The sequence below is a fragment of the Bidens hawaiensis genome, unplaced genomic scaffold (assembly GCF_021521415.1).
Source record: "Bidens hawaiensis isolate Kalapana, Puna unplaced genomic scaffold, B.hawaiensis_p1.1 tig00025606_1, whole genome shotgun sequence".
Lineage (NCBI taxonomy): Eukaryota > Viridiplantae > Streptophyta > Magnoliopsida > Asterales > Asteraceae > Bidens > Bidens hawaiensis.
This window is the reverse complement of record NW_027494100.1, coordinates 342,135-349,573: the sequence shown is the minus strand read 5'-3', so window position 1 is coordinate 349,573 and position 7,439 is coordinate 342,135. Positions and strand designations below refer to the sequence as shown.

General features: G+C 42.5%; 1 pseudogene; it reads left to right on the top strand.

Moving 5' to 3' along the window:
* The first annotated feature begins 4,868 nt into the window (after window positions 1-4,868).
* LOC143571901 (protein NSP-INTERACTING KINASE 3 pseudogene) lies at window positions 4,869-6,934 on the top strand (annotated as a pseudogene).
* The last annotated feature ends 505 nt before the right edge of the window (window positions 6,935-7,439 follow it).

The window sequence follows — 7,439 nt, the reverse complement described above, 5'->3', positions numbered from 1 at the left end:
GCGTTGGGAGTTCGATCAAGCGTGACCGAATCTCCTGAAAAGCTGCTTCCGCTTCTGGTGTCCAGCGGAAATGCGTTTTCTTTAAACAGTTTCTCAACGTTGACACGAAGGGAAACGACTTATCCGCGTGGTTTGCCAAAAAGCGATTAAGTGCCACTAGTCATCCATTCAGTGTCTGAGCCTGTTTGATGGTAGTAGGTGATTCCATTTTGATAATGGCTTCGACCTTTTCAGGGTTCGCTCTGAAGCCATCTTTAGTGACGATGACCCCCAAGAACTTCCCTTCTTCCATTCCAAAGGCACACTTGCTCGGGTTGAGCTTCATGTTTATCTTCCTGAGCGTGTTGAAAGTCTCTTCGATGTCTTTCAACATCGCTTCTGGGTCAGGGCTTTTGATGACCAAGTCATCCATGTAGACTTCCAAGTTCCTCCCAATTTGGGCATGAAACTGGTTGTCCATCAGGCGTTGGTATGTGGACCCGGCATTCTTAAGTCCGAATGGCATCATTTGGTAACAAAATGTGCCATCGGGCGTCCGAAAAGCGGTTTTGTCCTGATCATCAACGGCCGTGTGGATTTGATGGTACCCCTTATACGCGTCCAGGAAGCATTTAAGGCGGAACGGTGCCAACGAGTCCACCTTAAGATCAATTTCGGGTAACGGATAACAATCTTTGGGGCATGCTTTGTTCAAGTCTTTGAAATCTATGCACATGCGCCATTGTTTGTTATTCTTCGGTACCATAACGGGATTTGCAACCCAAGTTTGATATCTACTAACGCGTACGATGCCTGCGTCAAGGAGTTCCTTGACTTGGGTTCTACACGCGTTAGTTTGTTCTGGCCCCATTACTCTGCGCTTTTGTACGATCGGCGTAACAGCCGGATCGCATTTGAGCTTATGCTCTGCCTTACTTCGGGGTACACCAGTCATGTCAGCTGGTGTCCACGCGAAGATGTCAGCGTTTTTTTGTAATAAGCGCTTGAGTAAGGTGCGTGTGGGATCAACAATTGTTGGGCCAATGGAGACGGCCTGGTCAGGGTACTTGCCGTTGAAGGCCCATCTTTCTGGTTCGGTGATGGTTGGTTTAGCCATCTTTGGTTTGGGTTTAGATGAGACAGATGCGATGCATACCTGGGGAATGCCGGTGATCATCGCTACACCCTCAGCTGTTGGCCATCCCATCATGCCGTGGACTGAGGATACCACGGCGTTGAATCTTGCCATCCCGTCTCTCCCGAAGAGAATGTCGTATGTGTGGTGTGGCTTCCTCATCACGACAAAGTCCACATCTTCTGTGCGGGAGTGTTTCCCATCCGTAAGAGTGACGGGGAAAGATAGGATACCCAGGGGGGTGTTTGTACTGCCATCAAACCCTTCCATCGAGGCGCAGATCGTTTCCAGGCGTTCCTTGTCTTCGTCATCTAGCTTGTCGAAGAACTGCCTGTACATCACCGTTGACGAGGCGCCGTTGTCAGCAAGAGTGCGAGAAGTGATGTAGTGCCCCAGCTGGCTTTTGATGACGATAGGACCTTCCTTGCTGGGTCCTCCTGGCACTCGCGGGAAGCGCACCTCAGCTTCCTTCCACGCACATGGTTCTGGCGTTCGCCTTTTTCTTCCTCTGATCTTACCATGAACCATGTTGATGCTGATGTCCACGGGCTTTCGTCCGTTGCCTCGGTACCGGTTGTCGTTCCTTCCTCCCTTCTTGATTGATGCCACCAGGTGTGCCAGTCTTCCATCCTTGACGAATGCTTCAACAATATCCTTCAAGGATGTACACTCTTCCGTACCATGACCTTTTGTCCCGTGGAAGTCACAGGATTTGCTCTGATCCGCATTAGGTCGCTGCCGGATCATTGGAGCTTTTGGCCACGGTAGCTTTTCAGTGGCAAATATCTCCGTGACACTTTTGGTGAGTGGCGTCCACCGGTGCTTTTGGCTTGAATGGTGTGTGTGATTTCTTCCGCCAACAAGAGGGTGAGAGCTGGATGAGGTGTCAAAGTTTACCCTTGACTGCCAGATACCTAGCTTCCTCATTTTGTTCTGCCGGGCGATCCGAACGTTGTTCTCTCTTGTCCTCTGCGTGTAGAGGTGTGTACTCTGGGGAAGATTCCTTCCCAGTTGCTTCTCCGTCTCGGCAAAGCGCTTGGCCGCCGTCATGATGGCATCCCATGTTGATGGCATGCCATCCTTACCCGTCAATGTGCGGATAAGCTCTGGGTATTCGGCGCCTTGGATGAAAGCGGCGCGAACAAGATCTTCATTTATGTTGCCGAGACTTAGCTTTTTGGAGTTGAAGCGGGTGATGAAGTCTAGTAAAGATTCATCCTCCTCTCTAACGCAGTTGAGGATCGTCCACTGTTCTTCAGTATATTTCCTCTGCTGGCTGAAGTGCTGGCTGAACTTGTTCTGAAAGTCCGCCCAATCATATATGTGGTGGACCGGTAAACGATCGAACCATGCCCTGGCCGCTCCAACCAGAGTCATCTGGAACATATAACACCACGTGGGTTCCGTCCAGTTACTGACGGTTGCCCCCGCAATGAATCTGTTCAAGTGGTCGTCTGGGTCGGATAGACCATCATAAGTGCCAATGTTGGACATTTGTTTGGCACTTCTCGGGGCGATTGCTTCCGCAATGTCCCTTGCGAACTTTGACTTTCCTGCATTTGTAGCAGTTGGTCTAAAGGTTTTGGAGAAATCACGCGGGTTTCTCTCCGCATTCGTTGGTTTAAAAGCTTCCCCAAAATTCCTTTTCGGTTGGAAGTCCGTTTCCTTACGCTTCTCTTTCACCTTATGGCGAGGGTTTGCGTCGGTATCGGATTCTTCCCTCTCGTCGTCTGAGTACTCGCACTCACTGTTCATATTGAGATGTTGGCGAGTACTGCCGAATTCGTCAGCCTGTTGAACTGAACGCAAGCGTTCATCCAATTCAGCTTGGAACTCTCTCTGACGTGCTTCGGCCCACGCCTTCACTTGATCTAGTGTTTGGCGAGGGACCCTCGTTCGTTTTTCCAACTGGGCATCAGTGAACCCCAGTGGAAAATTTACTGCACTTGCCCCGGCTTGGGTAGTCGGGGTAGTGTTCGTAAGATTTGTATAACCGCCGGTGTTCCCCCCAGTTGCTGGGGTTGTGGTTACCGGGGTTTCTTGGTCGATTACTGGCCTTGGGACCGGAGTAACGTTAACCATTTCTTCAGAAATTTTGAAAAAACTAATAATTAGTTCTAGCTTCTATGCACGGATGGCGCCAATGAAGAAACACTAAGTGAACCCCGAGCAGATTATAGATAATCTGGGGGTTAAGTAATGTTTCCCACGAGGATGAGGTCCAGCAGAGAAGGTTGTTCTTCAGAGGACCTGCAAAACAGACACCGTAAGCTCGTCACTGAGAAAGGGGGGGGGGTTCCTCCTTGTGACCGCCCTCCGGCGTGAGAATCAGACTAGATTGCTCTGAATATAAGTGTATATTAAGAGATTGCTAGATAAGATTGAGATATCAGATGATGTCCTTACCATTCCAAGGTGTTGGAGTATTTATAGCCGAAGGTAGGTTTCCTAGAAGGTACAGCCAGCTGAATAGTATTCCTGTACTACCAACAGTGGACTACGCACAGGCCATGCTGGTTGGTGGGTAGGCTACGGCCAACAGTAACAAGGTCGGCTGTACACTGTTCCTTTACTGCCGGCTACGCACTGTTCCACCAACTGTAGGCTGCGCACGTCCCATTGTAAGGGTTGGTGAGTAGGCAGCGGCTAATAGTGACAAACAGTACTAGAGGGTGCTCCTCCTCGTACTGTTGTCGGTGAGCTGTCACCCTGTGATTGGTTTATGGGCTGTTCTGGTCAAATCGTCTGTTCTGCCCATACCTTAGTAGGTATAGTATGAAAGATCTTCCAGAAGCATACGGACTGGCTCATTTAGGCGGGAGAATTCCCGCCTTGCTCATTCCTTCATGTGACTACTGAAGTAGCTAGTGCCTTGTGCGTGTAGCCTTGCTGTTAGTGCGGGTAGCCTTCCCTGATGGCTTGTATCCGCAACTGCGGGAACAGGCGGGGTACTTCACCATTGGGAGGCTTTCCCTGCGGGTACAGCTGGCGTACTACGCGTAAGGTTCTTTGAGCATGGTGGGTCCTGCGGGAGCAGTTGGTCGTTGCGCAGACGTCCCTGTTCAAGGTGAGTCTTGCGGGTCAAAAATATCCTTTTTATGTGATTTTGCAACAAGTGAGCTTATTTATGTTTATAATCCTACTGTTAATAAGGTATTATAAGGTGTTTGTGATTGATTATTTAATCTGCTTGTCGAATTTTTGAGATTGCTTAATTTAAACCAGTTACTCTTTGGTGGATTCAAAATCACAATTTTGCCACAGGGTGACATAATCTGCTTCTGCTTATTATTGACTATTTGGATAAGCCTTTTAGCAGCCCAAATATGCTACCCTACATGTGTGTTTTTAGGGATGAACTTGAAATGGTTTTTATATCATCAGTTGAATTTGCCCTATCAAGTTTTGGCTAAAGTTTCTGGTGCTTTAAATGATGCTGCATCAAAGAACTATGATTTGGAAGCATGATTTTCTGCATCCAAAACTTACAGAGAACTTGTTTCATGCTCTAGCCGTAATATGGATGTATAATTTCTTGCATCCAACTGAATGTTTCTGTAAAAGAGGAGTTCTTTCTTCTATTTATTTATTATTAGTTTTTTTTTTGTGGCTACTTAAGGTTCTAAAAAATTGGTTTATAAGCAAGCCAACGACCTGGCTTGGTTTGTGAACGACCCGATTATGAGTGGCCTTTTCCAAGCTTTTTTTAGCACACTTTTAAAATGATACAGTAAGGAGAAACCTCGTGTACCACATGTACGGGCCCCAGTTATGCGGGCCCACGCCGAGTGAGAATTTAGAACTTGCAAAGTCTGCATGACGAGTTCATATAATATATGCTACAAAGTTGTTGAAAATTTCTATACATATATATATATATATTTACTTACTATTATAGTTTTATATTTATGTAACATAATATATACCATTTAGTTATTTTCATCATAATTATATATATATAGTTTCTCATGAAATATGTATTTATTATATTCGACAGTATAAACAAATGGTTCACGAACATAAACAGACAAACATAACTGAGCATGAATGAACCAACATAACCGAGCTAAAAACACTTAAAAGTAATGTACAACACAATGAGTCGAACTGTTGGGCCTAAAAAGATAATAAAACTAAACTTGTGAGTAATAGGCTCGTTTATGATCGCGAGCCGAAACACGCATGGTATATGAAGCCCAGGTTCGTTTATTAAATGGGCTTCAATTTAGGCTTGAGCTCTTTTAAGCTTGGCTCGGTTCGAGCTTTTAGCGAGCTGAGCTCACGAGCATCTTGGCTCGTTTACACCCTTTTGTAAAAATGCTATTGTATTTGTAAAAGTTAAATTTTTATCACTTTTTTGTCTAAATCATTTTTGCCTTAACTAAATTTTCTCATCTGAATATACTTTACCAGATCAAATCCATGGGAAACCAGTTTTAGACTAGTCAAGAAGAAAAGACGTAGCTTTAGGAACCGAAAGAGGTTTACTATATTTACATGAACAAAGTGATCCCAAGATAATTCATCGGGATGTTAAAGCAGCCAATATTTTATTGGATGAAGATTTTGAGGCAGTTGTTGGTGATTTCGGGCTGGCTAAGTTGTTGGACCACCGTGATTCTCATGTGACCACTGCGGTTCGTGGGACCATGGGCCACATGGCCACATTGCTCCTGAGTATCTGTCAACAGGCTAATCGTCTGAAAAAACCGATGTTTTTGGGTTTAGGATCTTGCTGTTGGAGCTAATTACAGGTCAAAAGGCGTTATATTTTGGAAAGACGGTCACTAACCAAAAAGTCGTTATGCTTGATTGGGTATTCTCTTGATTTTCTTCTTTAATGGTTTTTTTGAGTTTGTGCAAATGGTTCAATTAAAAAAATGTACGTAAAAGGGAAACGGGCCAAATGAGATTTGGTTGAAAGTTGCCTAAAATATATTCTAAGTGAATGCAAACTCCTAAATAATATTGTATAAAGATTTGAATCGCTATTTCGATACACATTTTTTGCGGTTGTATATCATTATTTATTTTAGAAATGAATACGTAACAAAAAATTACGCGAATTATAAAAACAATTATGCAATCTATGGTAATAATTATGTAAGCTATATTTAATCTTTGGCCCGCTTCGTACGTTAGCAGCCTTTTGTGTGTAAATATTTACCCATACACACACATATACATATACATATACATATACATATACATATACATATACATATACATATACATATATTAAAATAAGAGTCTAATAGTTTAATGGGTAGAGAATTAGGGATTTTTGCATTGAAAAACTTATTTGACTACTTTCAACCTGGTCAAACAATTTCCCTTTTAGGCCCTTTTTAACATTTGACTCATTAAGAACAAAATAACAACCCAAACCAACCCTTTTAAGCAAACGGGCCGAAATTGCTAGCTTTACAATAACACAGTTCATTGTGCAGGTAGAGAAGCTCTATCAAGATGGAAAACTAAATCTAATGGTTGATAAATCATTACATAACAACTTTGATCGGGTCGAGTTGGAAGAAATGGAACAAGTTGCACTTTTGTGCACCCAATTTAGCCCGTTAAATCAGCCCAAAATGTCAGAAGTATTAAGAATGTTGGAAGGTGAAGGGTTAGTGGAAAGATGGGAAGCTTCACAAAACATTGAAACGCCAAGATTTCGCTCACAAGAAAATTTTCCTAAAAAGGTATGCAGATTATGTTGATGAATCTTCACTTGTATTTGAAGCAATGGAGCTTTCGGGTCCAAGATGACCCAATATAATATGGTTCGACTTATTTGTGGTGATGTTTATAGTTGATGAATGAATGTAATTCGTTAGTAATTGTAAAAAAAATAATAATAATAATAAAAATTAATAAATAAATTAAAAAAAAACCCCGACGGGCTTCCCATGAATTTTTAGATAAGTGTCTCGACTTTGTTTTTGAACGATTATATCTTTAAATCGTTAAAACTTGTTTTAACGGTTAGTATGGTCAAATTTTTTGAACTTTCTAAATCTAAAAGGAAAAGGGTTTTTTCTTACATGATTATAAGATTTTAAACTTTATTTAGAAAAAAAAAAGGTACTTTTTCTGTTTACTTTTAAAAGTGTAAGGATTTGATCATATAATTGCTTTTAATTACATTATATTAATTGATTCATAAACATGAAGCAGATGAGGTATACATGTGATTCCTAACCTTGATTTTTATTTTATTTTTTAATTTCCTTTCATAATAATTAGTTTTAGGAAATGATCATGCTATCTTAACGCCATTATGTATCCGTTTTTATGGGATGTTAGGTGATTTAGTCGGCATAAC